General features: G+C 35.9%; 1 long non-coding RNA gene across 2 annotated transcripts in view; it reads right to left on the bottom strand.

Annotated features, from left to right (window-relative positions):
- The window catches only part of LOC112209230 (uncharacterized), a 371,229-nt gene that overhangs the window by 22,019 nt on the left and 329,235 nt on the right, over positions 1–19,975 (bottom strand). The window lies entirely within an intron of this gene.

The following is a 19,975-nucleotide window of genomic DNA, read 5'->3' as shown; positions in this document are numbered from 1 at the left end:
GTGTATATATATGGCTCTTGCCCCATAAATTCATAATGATTTCTTTTTGAGTATCCAAAGGCCAGAATATGATTTTTGACAGATTATATATTTAGAAACTCTTACTGAATAGCTAATTTTAAGACCAGATATTTCTGTCATTTATGGAGGAAGTACATCTAATAACTAGTAGGGTAAGGTTTTTCCAAAGCATATACTTATGCTTGCTTAAAAGAAGCCAGACATGCATTACCAGCGAAAGTTAACACCCTTGTTGTGGCTGATCCTATTCCCATTTGTGGCATTTCTAACCTTCATTACTACACCAACCTTTTTTTTGAGTCAAGGATTGTTTTACATAGGCAGTTTGTCTTCCAATATCTATAGAAAAAAGTTAAGAAAAATATGGTCTTTGCAACATGTGTCATGTTCTAAGCACCAATGAAATATGTGATGAAAGCAGAGTTAGCGCAAGCCACTATAATGGAAACATAAGATTAGTTTGTGAAAGGTAAAGCACAGATGTAGTGCAGTGTTCCATGTTTCCTAAATATATTCTAGTCTGTCTACTGAAGTGGGTGCTTCAGGGTACATCCTGACTATAATTTAATCACTTTTGGTAAATGAGTACCACTTATAGTAAATCTGATCATACTCTGCTCTGAAGGATTTTTCCAATCTTTTCATTTGCTGTCAGATCCCTTTTGAAAATAAATTTTCCCACTAAAGACTAACCCTTAAAGTCACCATGATGCTGTACAAGGTTCTCTGTGAAAGAAATATACACTAATTCAAATAGGAGAATTGGCAGTTTATGACATAAAACCATTAGCATTTGAAACCTTTGGCTTACTTCTATGTAGTAACAAATTTTATAAGTTGTTATAAATCACACTTTTTTCAAATGATTGCAGGAACTGCCATTAATTATTATTTTTGTTTTAGTTTACTTTGCTTTTAATTTTGGAAAATTTCAAACATACAAAAAGAGATCAAAAACAAGACGAACCCACATATCCCTATTACATAATATCATTATTTTCAAAACATGACCAATATGTATTTTTGATACCCTTACCCACTTGTCACATCCCTGATTTTATATATATACATATAATTTTTTTTTTTTTAGACGGAGTCTCACTCTGTCGCCCAGGCTGAAGTGCAGTGGCATGATCTCGGCTCACTGCAAGCTCCGCCTCCCAGGTTCACGCCATTCTCCTGCCTCAGCCTCCAGAGTAGCTGGGACTACAGGCGCCTGCCACCACGCCGGACTAATTTTATATTTTTAATAGAGACAGGGTTTCACCGTGTTAGCCAGGATGGTCTCAATCTCCTGACTTCGTGATCCACCCGCCTTGGACTCCCAAAGTGGTGGGATTACAGGTGTGAGCCACTGCGCCCGGCCCTGATTATATTTCTGATTACATTATATTTCTAAGGAAATCCTGAACAACATATAATTTTATTCATATCTATCTAGAGAGAGATATATATGTATGGGTAAATATATGTATATAGACTTTGTATATAAATGTATGGATTGAATATATACATGGACTAAAAGACTCATATATATGGGTCTCTTTTTTTAAAACATTACCACAACATGATTACTTTTTAAAAATTTTACAGTGATTTCTTAATACCAACAAGTCTCTAGCGTTCGTTTTTAAATTTTTTACTACATATTGACAAATTATAGTTATGTATACTTATGGGATACAAGTAGTGTTATGATTGTTTAATACAATGTGGAAAAATTGAATTAAACTAATTAACATATACATAACCTCAAGTATTTAACATTTTTTGCAATGACAACATTAGACATGTACTCTCTTTATGATATTATTTACAAAATGTATAGAACTTAAATTTATTCTCATAATGTCTTAATTTTAATGTCTTTTTTTCTTGGATAGAGGTCCAGATAAAGTGCATGTGTTGTTGTTGTTATTGGTTGATATGTGCTTCTTAAGTCTCTTTTAATTTATAGGCTTCCACTCCTCCCTCTCTCTCTCTCTCTCTCTCTCTCTCTCTTGCAATTTATTTGTTGAAGAAACCAGATTCCTTATGTATCCACTTTCCCATAGTATGGATTTTGCTGACAGCATCCCTGTGGTTCCTTAACACATTCCTCTATCCTCTGTATTTCCTGTAAATTTGAAATTGGATCTAGAGGTTTGATCAAATTCATGTTTAATATTTTTGGCAAGAATACTCCATACATGCTGCTGTAAAGTGTTCTTTAATAATAAAAATATTCACATTTTGACTATAATAAAATTGTGGTTAAAAGCATGGTCTCTGGAGACCGAGAATAAGGAGTCTCATCCTGGTTTTGCCTCACTCTAGAGGTGAAACCTTAGGCAAATGAATCAATCAGTGCTTTACTTTTTTCACCTGTAAGATGGGCCAATCAGTACATCTAACAAAGATTTCTGTGAAATTAAATTATTTCAGATAAAGAACTTTAAATAGTGCTTGGTACATAGTGAGTACTCAATTGGTATTAGCTGTTATTACCAAATAGCTGAAATTAATTATCAGGAGGAATATGCAGAAAAGATTTGCAACAATTTTAATCCATATAGCAGCTAAATTGGCAAGTCTAGTAAGGATGGCTTTTCAATACCTAATATAAAAATTGAACTGTGAGTGGACCTAAAGTTTCCAATATATCAAAGAACTGGTAAGGAAAGATGCAACCTTTTGCTGGGTGTTCAATGATTGAACACCCCACAGGTTACTAGTGATTGAAAGAAATTGCTGCTGACCAGTCCTGTAAAATGCACTGTTTCTTTCCATATATACTTTTCTTGGCTTAACCTCAGAGAATAACCACAAGCACGCTTACTTTACATTTTATTCTTTCTTAAAAACTCTGACAGCATCAAGCAAAGCAGAACAATTCTCTTAGCTAGGCAAAATAAATGAGTTCATCTCTCGCTTTCCAGAGCATTTGTTTACAAAGAAAGTGTTCACTCTTTTAGAGATAGGGCATAAATGATTCACACATTCAATCAGTAGTTTACAGAATTTCTAAGGGAACAAAATCACTTAATATGCATTGTTTTAAAATTACAATCTTGAGAATGTCTATTAACTAAGGATTTAGCAAACATTAAGTTATAAAATCCATATGATTGGAAAATGGTGAAGATTTGAAGTCAGATGAGCAACGGAAAATTTAGGCTGGGTATTTAAGGAAACTGCCTATTAGCAAGAACCGTTAGATAATGGAATGGTACTTTTCTTAAGCTCCATAAATTTCAAAAGTAAATTGGAAAACATATTGGAAGAAAATGTTCCATCCCACCAGGGGAATAAATGAAATGATCTTTTCATCTTCTTTTTCTAGAAGTTGGCCTGCAAATCAGATGTTTAAAATTTACCTACCCAAACTATGAGCAGCATAAGTCCAATATTAAGCTTAGTCTGAGTTTCATTGGGAAAAGTTCCATTTCCCGATCCTGGGCCAAAAGCTGAATAATACCAATATGGAAATTTGGAGAAAAATCAATTGTTAAAGTCAGATTATGAGATTTTAACTGCCATTCCAGAACTACGTATACAGCCCTTCTATGTTATTTCCACTTGCCAGATCAACACCCAAGGGTCATTTTGACATTAAAAAAAAAAAAAAAAAGTCCCAGTTACACATCCAACTGCTGATTTACAAAGCAAAAGGCAACCTGCGAGTTTGGCTTTAAAATCCCGTTTGCCTGAGGGATCTATGGATGAAAGAAATTTTAGCCTATTGTTTAAGGGCTAATATTCCCACATTTCCATATCCCATTTAGGGTGGGTAGACTTTAGCACTTCAGCTTAAGCAGTATCACTTTATATAAGGTGCTTGAGTGGAGTAGGCAGCAAGCTGGAATGGGATAATAAATGGCAGAGAGGCAAAGAGGCTGCTGCTACAGGTAGCCACCTATGCCAGTTGCCAAAGGAAAATGGCTGTGAAAAGCGAGCACATTTATTTCCATGAGCAAAAGATGAGAATTTAATAGTAAAACAGTAAATTGAGTGTCTGTCCTTTTACCTCTTACTAGAATTTCTTTGTTGTCCTTTGCATGGGGAAGGTTAACAGCTCAACCTAATTCTTCGCGCCAAGGAACTTTACAGGCTGTCATTTGGTTAAGGTCTAATGGGCCTTCAGGGATTTGATAACTGAATGCTGTGCTCACTGGAGCAGACTGCTCCACAGAGGGCCTGGAAAAGAATGTTTGAGTTGGAGAGAAGGTGCCGCTGCTCCGACTGCTTTTCCACCTGCAAAAACAGAACCTTTGGGGACAGTAGCACTGTAGTTAACGGGAGGCCAGATTCAATCACCCGGGATCCTAGGAATGAGAAAGGTGTTAAAGTAGCCAGCTCTTCTGTTTTGCCAAGGATTTTCCGGCCTTGCTGTTTTTGGCAAAATTTTGAAATATCCCACTTCTCTCACTCTGAGCTTTTCCCTTTCCATTTCTCAGAGATGGTTTTGTATATTGGGATGACTAGTCCAAACAGAAAGACAGAATTTTAAGAGGATGTGAGATTCACACTTTTTGGTTCCCCACATGCCTCTGAACAGCATTTGGCTGCTGTAGAGAGTTGAGGGAGGGACCCAGAAGCAATAAAAGGATCAAGTTGCCAACCACCTCAACCTCAATATTGGAAAGGGAACTCCTAAAACCCCTAGCTGACTAAATCAGATGGAAAATTTCAAGACATTACCAACTGAAAATGCTGCAGCTTTCACTCAGCAGACTTTGAAAGCCCGGTTCATATTTAACCAGGGAGAACTGGTACAAAGTTCCTGATGAGAACACCTTACAACTATTTCTTTCCAAAATTTCCAGTAAAAACCTATCATCTTCACTAACCTGTAGTGATACAGTGACATAAATCCTTTGATCCAAAGTTTCAAAAATGTTAGTTGTGATTATAAAGCAAACATACAATTTAATTTCTTTTTTCTTGTTTCTTTTTAAAAGTTTTTATTGTAATACAATATATAGAGTATAAAATATGAAATTTTAACAGTTTTAAGTATCCCATTCAGTGGCATTAGTTACATTACAATGTTACACAGCCATTACTACTATTTCTAAAAGTTTTTTTTTTAATCATCCCAAAGCGAAACTCTGCAAAATATATTTTTTAAAGGATGACATTCTGCTCATAGCTGCCATAAGTCATGGTGCACACACCTCAAATGAATCATGATTAGTACTCATGTATGTATTTTTAGAAAGGAAATGAATTGGCTTAAAATAATTATTGGAAAAATATGTGACAACTAATCACTAAACCTGCTCGGTCTATATAGTAGTTTTGATTAATTTTATTTAATTAATTAGGCATTTTGTATAATATAAAATTTCAGTGACAAAGTAAGATTTATGACCTAGATAATCAACCTAACGCTTGAAAAAATAGCTGAAGCAATGTAAAATAAACAAAGGCTAAAAATGTAAAACCTGAACATAAATTCACAAGGCCAGATAAATCAAGGCATGATTAAACTGTAGAATTCTAAATATTATTATTTTTTAAATTTTCTAAATTAATAATTACATTATTAAACAAATTTAGGTGTGATTTTGAAATAGCCTTAGGTAAAGGCCCAGAATAAAATTTAGGGTTCATATATAATGCTGTCTCAGCCACTGATCAAAATTGCCTTGTCTTTCAACAAGCAAAAGTAAAATATGAATTATAGATTTACTAGTTTTAGGCACAGCTTCTCATTTCATTCAATTTTTGCTCATTGATTAGTAAATCCAGTCAATGGCAATGACAATTTGAGAAGTAAATCCCTCCATCAAATCTGAAATCTTGCACATTGCGTCTTTGAAGTTCACCCTTTCTTTTCATCACCATGCATTTCAATGCTGTGTGAGGTAAGTGCACCATTTATTTTAATCCTGTTGAAATGAATGGATGAACTTAAATAACAATGCAAGCCTTTTTCCATATAGTGCTGTAATTCACTTTGAACTGATAGCATTTTTAGGATTAAGATATATACATTTTGGTTCTTTGACTAGTTGTCCTTTCTTTGTGAACTATATTAATAAGAATTTGAAGCAAGACTAAGACACAGCTGCCTTCTAATGCAAGTCTTAGAGTCATAAACAAAATTCCACTAGAGCAGCCAACCAAGATGAATAACTATTTTACAGAGAATAAAACTATCATTTAGTAACTACAGACTATGATATTCTCTTTAATCACTTGAGTTAGAGTGACTATCGATAAAATCAGTCTTGAAAATATTTTCATTTATTATCACATTGCCAGTATTCAAATAAAAGAAGTTTGAAGTACTATTGCAAAATAAATGAATAAACATTACATTATTAACTTAATGCTTACTGCATCAGGCAATTAATTATTCCAACCTTTTAAAAAATGTTCTGAGGGATTTTAAAAATAGGCATTGTCAAAAAGACATGCATAAAAGGAAATATGATAGTTATTTAGAACATATGGTATTAATGTAATATAGCTTTCTAAAAAAAAGCTGTTCTAGAAAGAGTTATATACCATACTAATTATGGTATATAACTAATTATGATACATATGGTATACAACTTTTTAGTTCTATACCCATACTAATTATGGTATATAACTCTTTATCTAAATATTGCATACTAATTATGCAATATTTAGATATCGATTTGTTGAGTTACTTTAGATAAAGTTTAACTTCTAATAGTTTCCATTATAGCAACCGTTCAAAAGAAAGTATCTACAGAAGGAAATCTCCTAAAGTACCACCACCTCAAGATAACCATTCTTAATATTTCAGAATATTTCTTCCCATATTTTTAATCTATACTATTACTCATATTTCTCTGATTAAAAATAATATATGCCAGGAGATGAAAAGTTGGATAAGTTAATAGATACAAAGTAAAACAATAAATAAATAAATAAAATTTTAAAATGTATATATTTCAACCATCCAAAGATAGACTTTGTAAATAAAGTGGCATATGACTTTGAGTCTATTTTTTAATGTTTATGTTTATATTTTTTCTCCAAATATTTTTTAACATTAATAGGTTTGCTTTTCTGTAAAAGACAACAAAATTCTTAATGCAGAAAAATTCGGTTGAGTGAGAGAACCAAAGATGTAATAAAATCATCCGTAGCCTCACCAACAGAAATGTACCGATCATGTTATCCATGTATTAGCAGTATAACTTCAAATCCTACATGTTGTCATTATCCATAAATAGCTACAAACCTTTTTAATATGATTAAGAATATTTCAAAGCAATATGTAAGGGTCCGCTTAAGGAAGAACAATTAGAACTATTCGGCAATGCTGTCTGGGTAAGCTGTGATATATTGTGAGTTTTATTTTTAGCTTTTGGGCCCCCAGCATCCCCCTATACCTTTCTAACAAACTATTTCCTACCCTATCCTTTCACGTATCTCGTTTTTTCTTCTTTCTAACTTTTAATTTAGGTTCAAGGGGTATATGTGCAGGTTTGTTACATGGATAAATTTCAAGTCATGGAAGTTTGGTGTACATAAATTATTTTGTCACCCAAGTAACTAGTATAGTACCTAATCGGTAGTTGTTTGATCATCACCCTCTTTCTACCCTCCACCCTCAAGTAGGCCCTGATGTCTATCTATTGCTCTCTTCATTATGTCCATATGTATTCAGTGTTTTTCTCCTACTTATCAATGAGAACATGAAGTATTTGGTTTTCCATTCCTGTGTGATTTGCTGAGGATAATGGCCTCCAGCTACATCCATGTTGCTGCAAAGGACATGATTTTCTTCTTTTTAAGGCTGCGTAGTATTGCATGGTGTATATATATATATATATATATATATATATATATATATATACATATACACACACACACACCATGGAATATATTCCATGGATATATATATACACCATGGAATATATTCCATGGATCGTATTCCATGGTGTGCGTGTGTGTGTGTGTACATCTATCTATCTATCTATATCTATCTATCTATCTATCTATATATAAAACATGGAATATATTCCATTGATTCCATGTATTTGCTATCATGAATAGTGCTTCAGTGAACACACTTGTGCATGTGTCTTTGTAGTAGAATGATTTATATTCCTTTGGGTATATACCCAATAATGGGATTGCTGGGTCAAATGGTAGTTCTGTTTTAAGTTCTTTGAGTTATCTCCAAACTGCTCTCTACAGTGACTGAACTAATTTACATTCCCACCAGCCATGTATAAGTGTTCCCTTTTACTTGTACCCTTGCCAGCATCTGTTTTTTGGTTTTTGTATTTTTTTAGCTTTTTACTAATAGCCATTCTGACTGGTATGAGATTGCATCTCATTGTGGTTTTGATTTGCATTTCTCTAATGTAAATTGGAGAAACTAAATACGGGGATGTTGAGAATTTTTTCATATGTCTGTTGGCTTCATGTATGTTTTCTTTTGAGAAGTGTCTGTTCATGTCCTTTGCCCATTTTTTAATGGAGTTGTTTGTTTTTTGCTTGTTGATTTGTTTAAGTTCCATATAGATTCTGGATATTAGACCTTTGTTGGATACATAGTTTGTGAATATTTGCTTCCATTCTCTAGATTGTCTGTTTACTCTGTTGATAGTTTGTTTTGCTGTGCAGAAGCCTTTTAGTTTAATTAGGTCTGACTTGCCAATCTTTGCTCTTGTTGCAATTGCTTTTGGAGTCTTCATCATGAAATGTTTGCCAGGGCCAATGTCCTGAATAGTATTTCCTAGATTTTCTTCTAGGGTTTTTATACTTTTAGGTTTTAAGTGTTTAATCCATTGATATGGTTTGGTTCTGTGTCCCCACCCAAATATCATTTTGAATTGTACTCCCATAATTCCCATGTGTTGCAGGAGGGACCCAGTGGGAAATAATTTGAATCATGGGAGCAGTTTCCCCACTACTCTCCTTGTGGTAGTGAATAAGTCTCACGAGATCTGATGGTTTTATTAGGAGTTTCAGCTTTTGCATCTTCTTCATTTTCTCTTGTCACTGCCATGTAAGAAGTGCCTTTCACCTCCAGTCATGATTCTGAGGCCTCCCCAGCCATGTAGAACTGCGAGTTCAATTAAACCTGTTTTTCCTCCCAGTCTCAGGTATGTCTTTATCAGCAGCGTGAAAACAGACTAATACAGTAAATTGGTACCAGTAGAGTAGGACATTGCTGAAAAGATACCCCAAAATGTGGAAGTGACTTTGGAACTGAGTAACAGGCAGAGGTTAGAACAGTTTGGAGGGCTCAGAAGAAGACAAAAAATGTGGGAAAGTTTGGAACCTCCTGGAGATATGTTGAATGGCTTTTACAAAAATGCTGATAGTGATATGAACAATAAGGTCCACCCTGAGAACGTCTCATATGGAGATGAAGAGCTTGTTGGGAACTGGAGCAAAGGTGACTCTTGCTATGTTTTAGCAAAGAGACTGGCAGCATTTTGCCCCTGCCCTCAAGATTTGTGTAACTTTGAACTTGAGAGAGATGATTTAGGGTATCTAGCAGAAAAAGAAATTTCTTTTTTTTTTTTTTTGAGACAGAGTCTTGCTCTCTTACCAGGATGGAGTGCAGTGGCACAATCTCGACTCACTGCAACCTCCACCTCCTGGGTTCAAGCGATTCCCCTGCCTCAGCTTCCCAAGTAGCTGGGACTACAGGCACACGCCACCACACCCGGCTAATTTTTTGTATTTGTAGAGATGGGGTTTCACCATATTGGCCAGGATGGTCTCAATATCCTGACCTCATGATCCACTCACCTTGGCCTCCCAAAGTGCTGGGATTACAGGCGTGAGCCACCACGCCTGGCCCAAGAAATTTCTAAGCAGCAAAGCATTGAAGAGGTGACTTGGGTTCTGTTAAAAGCATTCCATTTTAAAAGGGAAACAGAGCATAAATGTTCAGAAAATTTGCAGCCCGATGCTGCAGTAGAAAGAAAAACCCATTTTTGACGAGAAATTAAAGCTGGCTGCAGAAATTTGTATAAGTAACAAGAAGCCAAATGTTAATCCCCAAGACAATGTGAAAAATGTCTCCAGGGCATGTCAGAGATCTCCGTGGCAGCCCAACCCATCACAGACCCAGAAGCCTAGGAGGAAAAATGGTTTTGTGGGCTGGGCCCATGGTCCCCATGCTGTGTGCAGTCTAGGGACTTGGTACCTTGCATCCCAGCCATGTGGAACTGTAAGTCCAATTAAACCTCTGGTTTTCTTTTTTTTCCCCAGTCTCGGGTGTGTCTTTAGCAGCAGCATGAAAATGGACTCATACATCCATCTAAAGTTTATTTTTGTATATGGTGAAATGAAGGGGTCCATAAAACCAGATGGTTTTAGGTGTGTGGCTGTGTTAATGTATTATCTAACCTCTTTCATTGGTCTATGTGTCTATTTTTGTACCAGTACCATGTTATTTCAGTTCCTGTAGCCTTGTAGTACAGTTTGAAGTCCAGTTGTTTGATGCCTCTAGATTCCAGCTTTGTTCTTTTTGTTTAGAGTTGCTTTGGCTATTTGGGCCCTTTTTTTGTTCCATATGAATTTTAGAATAGTTGTTTATAAGTCTGTAAAAAATGTCATTGTTAGTTTGATAGGAATAACATTGAATATGTAAATTGCTTTCAGTAGTAGGGCCATTTTAACAATATTGATTATTCCTATCCATGAGCATGGAATGTTTTTACATTGGTTTGTCTCCTCTCTGATTTCTTTCAGCAGTGATTTGTATTTCTCTGAAGAGACATTTCACCTCACTGGTTAGCTGTATTCCTAGGTATTTTATTTTTTTTGCCTTTCATTCATCTCTTAGCAACTCAGCCCCATTATTATTCTTCTTTTTCACTTTGCCATTTGGGCTTATGGTGTTCCTCATTCTTACAATACTGCCTTTTGTTGGTGTTGTTGTTTTGCTCTTGCCTTCTGTGTGTGCATGCATATATGTGTATTTAAACAATCCAATATCTAGTCTTCCTAGAGGTGTGAGTCAAAAGTTTCCCTAAACCATATGTCTCTTTTTACACCTCCAAGACCATATTCTCTGCATGATAAATTGAGTCATGGACCTAAACAAGGGGAAACAAAATAGGGCCTCAGTTATTAGAATAGACCAGATGATTATCAGAAACAGGGGAAAGTACCAAATTCCTGAAACTTGACTATGAGATCAGAAAATGATCTGCAACATTGCTGACCTTTGCAGAGAGATGGGACTATTACTTTCAAGCTTTGGCTTGTATAAGAAATACACTCTCGTGATAATGGCATTAATCCATTAATGAGGGCAGAGGCCTCATGGCTCAATCATCTCATTAGGCCACACCTCCCAACACTGTTGCATTGAGGACTGAGTTGGCAACATACTGTTTTTGGAGGAAGCAATCAAACCATAGCATGCACCAAATAGAATGCTCATTGAGCGCTATAAAGGTATAAACAAAGAACATTGCTTCAGAAATACAATGGTTTAGCAGAGGAGGGAAACTAAATTGAGTCTGAAGGATAGGTGTGAGGGGTGGGTGATGATTCCCAAATCTAGGCCTTGAATACTGCCTTGCATTTTAACAGAGAAGCAGACAGCTTTCAAAACAGGAACAAAATCAAGTATGAGAGAATCGGATATGTCCAAGGAAAAACAAGAATTTCAGGTGATTTATCTTCTGATCTGTGGACATTTGGAGTGAGGAAAATGAGTGTAGTCACAGACTGCATCAGGAATTCAGAGGGTCTGGAGTATTATGTTAAGGAGTGTGCACTGAATTTAGATGACAAATAGAACAACATAGAATAAAAATGAGGTTTGTTTTGTTTATTGGTTTGTTGCAAAGAAAATAAAGCCCAGCAAGTTTAAATGATATACTAAATTCATCTAGCAAATTAGTAGCAGAAAAGTTAAAAATTTGCTAGTGAGTTTTATTATGATGATACCTGTATAAATCTATTTTCACTCTGCTAATAAAGACATACCCAAGACTGGGTAATTTATAAAGAAATAGAGGTTTAATGGACTCACAGTTCCACATGGCTAGGGAGGCCTTACAATCATGGCAGAAGATGAAGGAGGAGCAAAGGCATGTCTTACATGGTGGCAGGCAAGAGAGAAGTGCTGAGGAAAAGGTAGAAAAGCTCCTTATAAAACCGTCAGATCTCACAGGATCTCACTCACTATCATGACAACTGCAGCATGGGAGTAACCGTCCCCATGATTCAATTATGTCCCACTGGATCCCTTCCAGGACACATGGGGATTATAGGAACTGCAATTTAAGATGAGAGTTGGGTGGGGACACAGCCAAGCCATATTAATCCACCCCCGGCCCCTCCCAAATCTCATGTCCTCACATTTCAAAACACAATAATGCTTTCCCAAAAGTCCCCCAAAGTCTTAACTCATTTCAGCATTAACTCAAAAGTTCAAGTGCAAGGTCTCACCTGAGACAAGGCAAGTCCCTTCCACGTATGAGCCTGTAAAATCAAAAGCAAGTTAGTTACTTCCCAAATACAATGGAGGTATAGGAATTGGGTAAATACACCCATTCTAAATGGGAGAAACTGGCCAAAACAAAGGGGCTACAGGCCCCATGCAAGTCCAAAATCCAATAGGACAGTCATTAAACCTTAAAGTTCCAAAATGATCTCCTTTGACTCCATGTCTCAAATCCTGGTCATGCTGATGCAAGAAGTGGGCGTCCCACAGCCTTGGTCAGCTCCGCCCCAGTGGCTTTGTGGGCTAAAGCTCCCCTCCTGGCTGCTTTCATGGGCTGGCATTGAGTGTCTGAGGCTTTTCTAGGTGCATGGTGCAAGCTGTTGGCTGACCTACTATAATGGGGTCTGGAGGACAGTAGTCCTCTTCTCACAGCTCCATTAGATAATGCCCTAGTGGAGACTCTGTGTCGGGGCTCCAACTCCACATTTCCCTTCCACACTGCCCTAGCAGAGGTCCTCCATAAGGATGCCACCCCTGCAGCAAACTTCTGCCTGAACATCCAGACGTTTCCATACATCCCCTGAAATCTAGGCATAGGTTCCCAAGCCTCAATTCTTGGCTTCTGTGCACCTACAGGCTCAACACCATGTGGAAGCTGCCAAGGGTTGGGTCTTGCACCTTCTGAAGCCATGGCCCGAGCTATACACTGGCCTCTTTCAGTCATGGCTGGAGCTGCTGGGATGCAGGGAGCCAAGTCCCTAGGCTAAACACAGTAGGGGGGCCCTGAACCTGGCATAGGAAACCATTTTTTCCTCTTAGGCTTCCAGGTTTTGATGGGAGGGGCTGCCATGAAGCATTCTGACATGGCCTGTAGACATTTCCCCATTGTCTTGGTGATTAACATTCAGTTCCTTGTTACTTCTGCAAATTTCTGCAGCAGGCTTGAATTTATCCCCAGAAAATGGGTTTTTCTTTTCTTTCACATCATCAGGCTGCAAATTTTCCAAATTTTGTGCCCTTGTTCCTCTTGAATGCTTTGCTACTTAGAAATTTCTTCCCCCAGATACCCTAAATCATCTCTCTCAAGATCAAAGTTCCACAGATCTCTAGGGCAAGGACAAAATACCGCCAGTCCCTTTGCATAGCAAGAGTGAACATTGCTCCAGTTCCCAAAAAGTTACTCATCTCCATCTGAGACCACCTCAGCCTGGACTTTATTGTCTATATCACTATCAGCATTATGGTCAAAGCCATTCAACAAGTCTCTAGAAAGTTCCAAACTTCCCCACATCTTCCTGTTTTCTGAGTCACCCAAGTTTCTAGAAAGATCCAGACTTCCCACATTTTCCTTTCTTCTTCTGAGCCCTCCAAAGTGCTCCAACTTCTGCCTGTTACCCAGTTCCAAAGTCGTTTTCACATTTCTGGGTATCTTTACAGCAGCACCCAACTCTACCAGTACCAACTTACTGTATTACTCTGTTCTCACTGCTATTACTCTGCTAATACCTGAGACTGAGTACTTTATAAAGAAGTAGATGTTTAATGGGCTCACAGTTCCACATGGCTGGGGAGCCCTCACAATCATGGTGGAAGGCAAAGGAAGAGCAAAGACACGTCTTACATGGCAGCAGTCAAGAGACAAGTGCTGAGCAAAAGAGGGAAAAGCCCTTTATAAAACCACTAGATCTCATGAGAACTTACTTGCTGTCATGAGAACAGCAGCATGGGGATATCTATCCCCATGATTCAATTACAACCCACCAGGTCCCTCCTAGGACACATGGGGATTATGGGAACCACAATTCAAGATGAGAGTTGGGTGAGGACACAGTCAAACCATGTTAATACCTTAGATAAAAACTGAGAAATTATTATATATTTGGAAGAACAGGTGAAGATGGGAATGCAGATTCAATAAGAGAAAAATTAAGTAGCTTCTTCCCATGGAGAAAAGTTCTATAAATTTATAATTCATGTAAACTTAAGACATTTGCTAATAATGAATTAAATGTGTTAATAAGAAGAATTTTCTCAGAGTACTTAAGATGGCAAATCTTAGAGTTAGACTTTTTGAGTTTGATTCTTGGCTCCATCAATTATTGTGTGATTTTTAAGCATGCGGCTCAGTTTTATATGTCTGTTTCATCATCAGTAAAATTGAGCTAATAAAATCTACTCATGTTGCTGTGGTGAGGATCCACAGGACATAAGTTATGCAAGTACTTAGTAGTACCTGGCTTGATTAATGTTGGCTTTAATGTTGACTACATTTCTTGTTATTTTGTCTCTGGTTCTATTGTCACTTAGAATCCTGAGACTATCACCTTTCTTCTCCCTAGGTTCAGCCTTGCTCTTCCCAATTCAGTCTCTTAAACTATAGCCAGTGAATTTTCTAAAGCTCAGATTTGACCATGTCGCATTTGCCACAACCTCAAGACAAAGTCCGTATTTCTTATGTGACCTGGTCTCTGATGATCTTTTCTGATCATTTGCTATCATTCTCTGCCTAACATTTTAAGATACAGTCGTCTTGAACTCCAGGCCATTTGATTTCTGGCCTCTAGGTTTCTACAGATGTAGTTCTTTGGTATTTTCTCTACCTGGCTAGTCCCTTCCCATCTTTTACCTCTTGGTTTAATCATTGCTTTCACTGAGTTGCCTGATGTTTTAAGAGGGACCTAGCTGCCTTTCCTAGGGGGCCCCAGGGCACTCCTTTCTTATCTCCATCATAACCCTTAGCACACAAGATTGAAATTTCCTGCTTATAGATCTGGATTGTCTACTATATATTCCTTGGGGACAAGGACTACGTTTCATCCACTTCTAGCCTCTGCAGCTAGCACAGCAGCTAACAAAGCCTCTTTCTGGAAAGGGAATGACTATTGGCTAGAGAGGAACATGAGAATAATCTTGGCATTGGTAGAAATCTATATCTTGATCTGAATTGTGGTTACACAAAAGTATAAATGTGTAAAACTTCATCAAGCTGAACTTTTAAAATTGTTTCACATTCTTAACTTAGCTGAAAATATTTGAGTTCTCAACTTTCAAAATGAAAAAAAGTGCCAAAAAGCAAAAATCTCTATGCTACTAGAAGTCAGGATAGTGGTTACCATTGTGGTTAGCTTGTGACTTGAAGGGAGCAAAAGTGGGTATCTGGAAAGCTGGCAATTTTTTTTTTTTTTTTTACTTAAGTCCTAGTTACCTGAGTATTTTCAGTTCGCAAAAATCCATTGAGTTGTATACTTATGATATATGCACATTTATATAGGTGTATTACATTTGAAAACTTAAAAGACTGAAGTGAGTGAATAACATATAGATATAGATATATAGATATTATCTATATCTACATCTGTGGCATTGACCTCTTATTTATGATTAGAAAAATAAATTTATTTCTTCAAACTGTGCACCTAGTCCCACATTAGAATCAGCTAAAATAAAATTGAAAAACCTACTTTCTTTCTCTGCTATAGGATCCATTTGTATAGATGAATGTTCATAAGTACAGACTTCTATTATGTATACAAGATAATCATACCTGTATTAGTAACTTTTGCACAATAGTGCATTGCAAATCTTTTCTACAACATAACTCTTTTGGATGTTATTTTTAACACATGACTTTTAAGAACAATTATCTAGAATCACTTTTGTTGTAAAGCATTTTCTCAATTATCTTCTTTCATAGATATCTTAGAATCACAAAAATCTTTACACATTTTTCTTGCCTCAGATGAAGTATTGTTTAAAACAAGACTTAAAAAGAAAAGTAATTTAGGTGCTTCTACTAAAGATGTTCTTAAAACATCCCTAATGCTTTTTAAAAAACCAGTTTCACAGACTTTGCCCAATTTCCCTATGGAGCATTTACGCATGATTTGAGTTTTATTTGGTACACCTATTATAACAGCAGGAATTCTTAATATAGGTATACATTTAATAGCCACATTGTGAACAGCATGAATAAAGGAATAACATGACCTCAAATCAAAATATTGGCACAATGCCCTGAGCACCCAAAGGCGAGGAAGGAGCCTTTGACTCCAGGTTCCATAAACGGTACTCAGCAAAATTTCAGTTGACTTATTGCAGTCAAGTCTATGTTGAAAAGCAAACTCATGGTATAAAAAGATATCAGACCACAGAGCAAAAACAAGGAGCTAGGTCTCAATACAAGCACTCTACTACACATCATGTGAATGAATAGCCAAAACTGTAGTGTTATTAAAATAAAATAATATTTATCACAAATTTTTTATATTATTACAGACTTCAAATGACAATATGGCAATTTATCTAAATTTTAAAAATGTTATTTTAAAAAATTCCCTCTATTAGATATGATTCATTTTCCAAATATATATTTTAACAACTTAGAGAGTACTAGGTTTGGAGAAAGATTTTGAGATAGCTTTCCTGTTTCCCAGAAGGTAAGATTTAGAAATACATCGGTCATGGATGTCAATTTATGATGGTTCAAATTGCCAAAGGTATTTGGTAAACTTGTATCACTGTCAGAGATGTAAAGGTTGCTCAGCAGCTCCAATACAAATCAGTTACAACAGTGTTACACAAATGTGAGAATATGTGGGTGTGTTTATTCATGACAGTTCAATCTTCTGATGTATCAGCATTCAGTTACATAAAACGTTAACAATAGCAATCACATTAACAACATCAGTATAAGATGCCAAATATGATAAATATTTATTCACTTTCAGTATTATTCAAATTTAACAGCTCAGAGCTGTTTTGCAGCTTTGTGATACTCCACCATTCTCAGTCCTGCCTCATTGCACAAGATGGCTGCTTGTGCCCTAGTCATCCTATCCACATCCCAGGAAAAAAAGAAAAGGGAATAAGAGAAGGGATATCTCAAAATCCCTTTGAGCATATTTCCTGAAAGTTACATGTAATACTTAGTTTTCATTGATCAAAATATTTTCATTTGTCCATAGTCATTGGTAGGAGGAATCCAGTCTTTGAGGGGGGCAGCAAGGTAGTCAGCTAAATTTGAGAGTTCTTATTATTTGGAAGAGGAGAAAAATTGACATTTAAAGTGGAGAGAATCTTTTTTTTTAACTTTAGAAAATATTAAAACAGATACCTTAGGCTCCTACAAACTAAAATTATAGATAACATAATTAACATATAAACAATCAGACTATTATTTACTATAATGCAAAAAAAGTTAAAAGTGTTAATTAAATTTTCACTTTTAAACTATTTTGTTGACATTCATAAATATAAGTGAAGAAATATTTGTATATATCAAAGAACATCCAAAACTTTTAAAAACTGTATAATTATATTCTATTAGTAGTAGGAAGAGAGGAGAGGGCTGTTTTTTTTTCTTCTTTTTTAAGTGAAAAGTTAACTTAGAAATAATTTCATCCCACTCCTAAATCAGAATTAATACTCACAGTTGGGAGTTATACTGTCATATTTGAGAGCCACTGATTTGAACATACTATTTCTGGAAATGATTTCTTTTTAGTAATTACTAACAGTTTATGAAAAGATCTGCAATTTTATTTTTCCAAGTGTTCAAGTAATCTTAACTCATCAAAATGCTAAAATCTTGTATATCAAAGGCATCTAAGACTTACTCATGTAAATGGCCTGTCTGTTCTCTGACAGCTGGAACCTCTTAGTACAGCTCTGCAGCCTCAGCCGCACCCCCAGCACTGGCACTGATCTACTTTCTAAGCAGGAATTCTTAGCTCATTGTCCAACTTTAACCTCCACCCTGACCTGGCAGCCAGGTTTTCCTAGCTGAGCATCTGTACTTTACCTAGTCCCAGGCTTTTCTCATACTAGGCTCTTCAGGAATCCTTCCACAGAATACTGCTGAGTCCCCATCAAGACTGAGAATTAATCTTCCATTAATAGGAACCCACTACCTTACCAAGTAGCCTTTTATGCTGTTTGTTTGAACATCCATTCATTTACTTAGTAAATCAACATTGAAAGGTGACTACAAGGTCAGACATGATGCCAGGCCCTGGTAACAAAGATCAAAGACACAATCACCTGCCCTCTTGTGGGACAGGTAGCCGTAATTGTTAAAATGATTTAAAGACTTAGATTCACTTCCCTAAGAATTTCCGTTCACTGTTCTTCATTGTTCTTAAGTGTGAATTCTAGTCACATGGAATAAATTTCATTTAGACTTTCACAGATGAGTCCTCCAATCTGGAATATTTTGAATAAGATATTCAAGCTTGTAAAACCCTGTTACTTTAACCTTAAAAGAAGTTGTTTTTAGTTTATTCACTGTCTTTTGGGATAAGTCTCACTTTGAAAATATCCTTCTTCACATGCAGAATTGAGAAATTAATACAGTACAAGAAAACTTTCTAGTATGTTTTACCTCTACTTAACAAAGCTGAGTTATTTCATCTAGAGTAGCATGTCACAATTGTTGGTCCCTCCTCCGAAAAAAAAAAAAAGCAAATATAGGACCTTTACAGTTTGCTTTTAAGCTAGTGATGATTTTAATTTCTGAAAGTTCTAGTCACCTGAACTTCGGTGCCTTCCTTTAAGGTATCATCTGTGAAACAGTCTGCTATAGTGGGTGTTGAAATTGGATTCACATACTGTTCTTCACTTGCTATGAGAACTTGAGAAAATTAATATTCGAAACCTCAGTTATAAAATCATAAAAACAAGGGCCTTTACCCCTTAGAGTTTGTGAAGGTTACAGCCAATATATTTAAAACACATTGGCTGTCACAGTATAAGAATTTGATATATGTGAAAAACCAAAGTTAGTTGTCTTTTTAGTGATGAATGATTGATATATAGCTTAGGAATTATTCATCAAAATTAGAATTTAAGTTGGATAAAAATTATCCAATATAGTCCTGCTGTTTAATTCAATTCATTAACCACCCAATATGTGTTATGTTTTGCGTTAGGTGCTAGTGATTCAAAAATGAATTATGTATCCTAAAGTCAAGGAGCCCAAAGTCTAGTGAAGAACCTGACATGTATAGAAACGGTTACTCCACGATCACACAAATAATGCTTGACGGGGCAGTACTCCTGACCATCACATCCCATTGCATTGCAAAATACTGTGCTCCTCCCAGTGTTTCTCAGAGCATTTAATGAGCATTCAACAAATATTGATTCATGAATGGATACAGGTTTCATACTCAAATATTTTAGGCAAAGAGTAATGTTGGCATTGTTCACATATGATATTTTTAGTTTTGAGCTTTGTGAATTAACTTCTTTTTATATTGGAGATTTACATGCATTTGGTATTTCTTATTTCTTGAAATTTAAATAATGGAGAAAAGGCACCATCAACACCTTCCAGAATAAATCTTTAGAAAGTTGATAAAATAAGGTTAAGTAAATATGTATTTATATAGTATTATAACAACTTTTTAAGGAAGTCGGGTTGGAAAAAATGGTTTGAAGGATATGTACCAAAATAGTTTAAAAAATAATTATCCTGGATAGTGAGATCATGAGAGATTGTGTTAATGTCCTTATACTTTAAAAATTTTTAAATACTTTTCATTGAATGTGTACATTAAAAGAGACTTA

Source organism: Pan troglodytes, chromosome 4, assembly GCF_028858775.2.
Source record: "Pan troglodytes isolate AG18354 chromosome 4, NHGRI_mPanTro3-v2.0_pri, whole genome shotgun sequence".
NCBI classification, from domain to species: domain Eukaryota; kingdom Metazoa; phylum Chordata; class Mammalia; order Primates; family Hominidae; genus Pan; species Pan troglodytes.
Note: the sequence above shows the minus strand (reverse complement) of the source record. Positions and strands in the feature narration are given on the sequence as shown.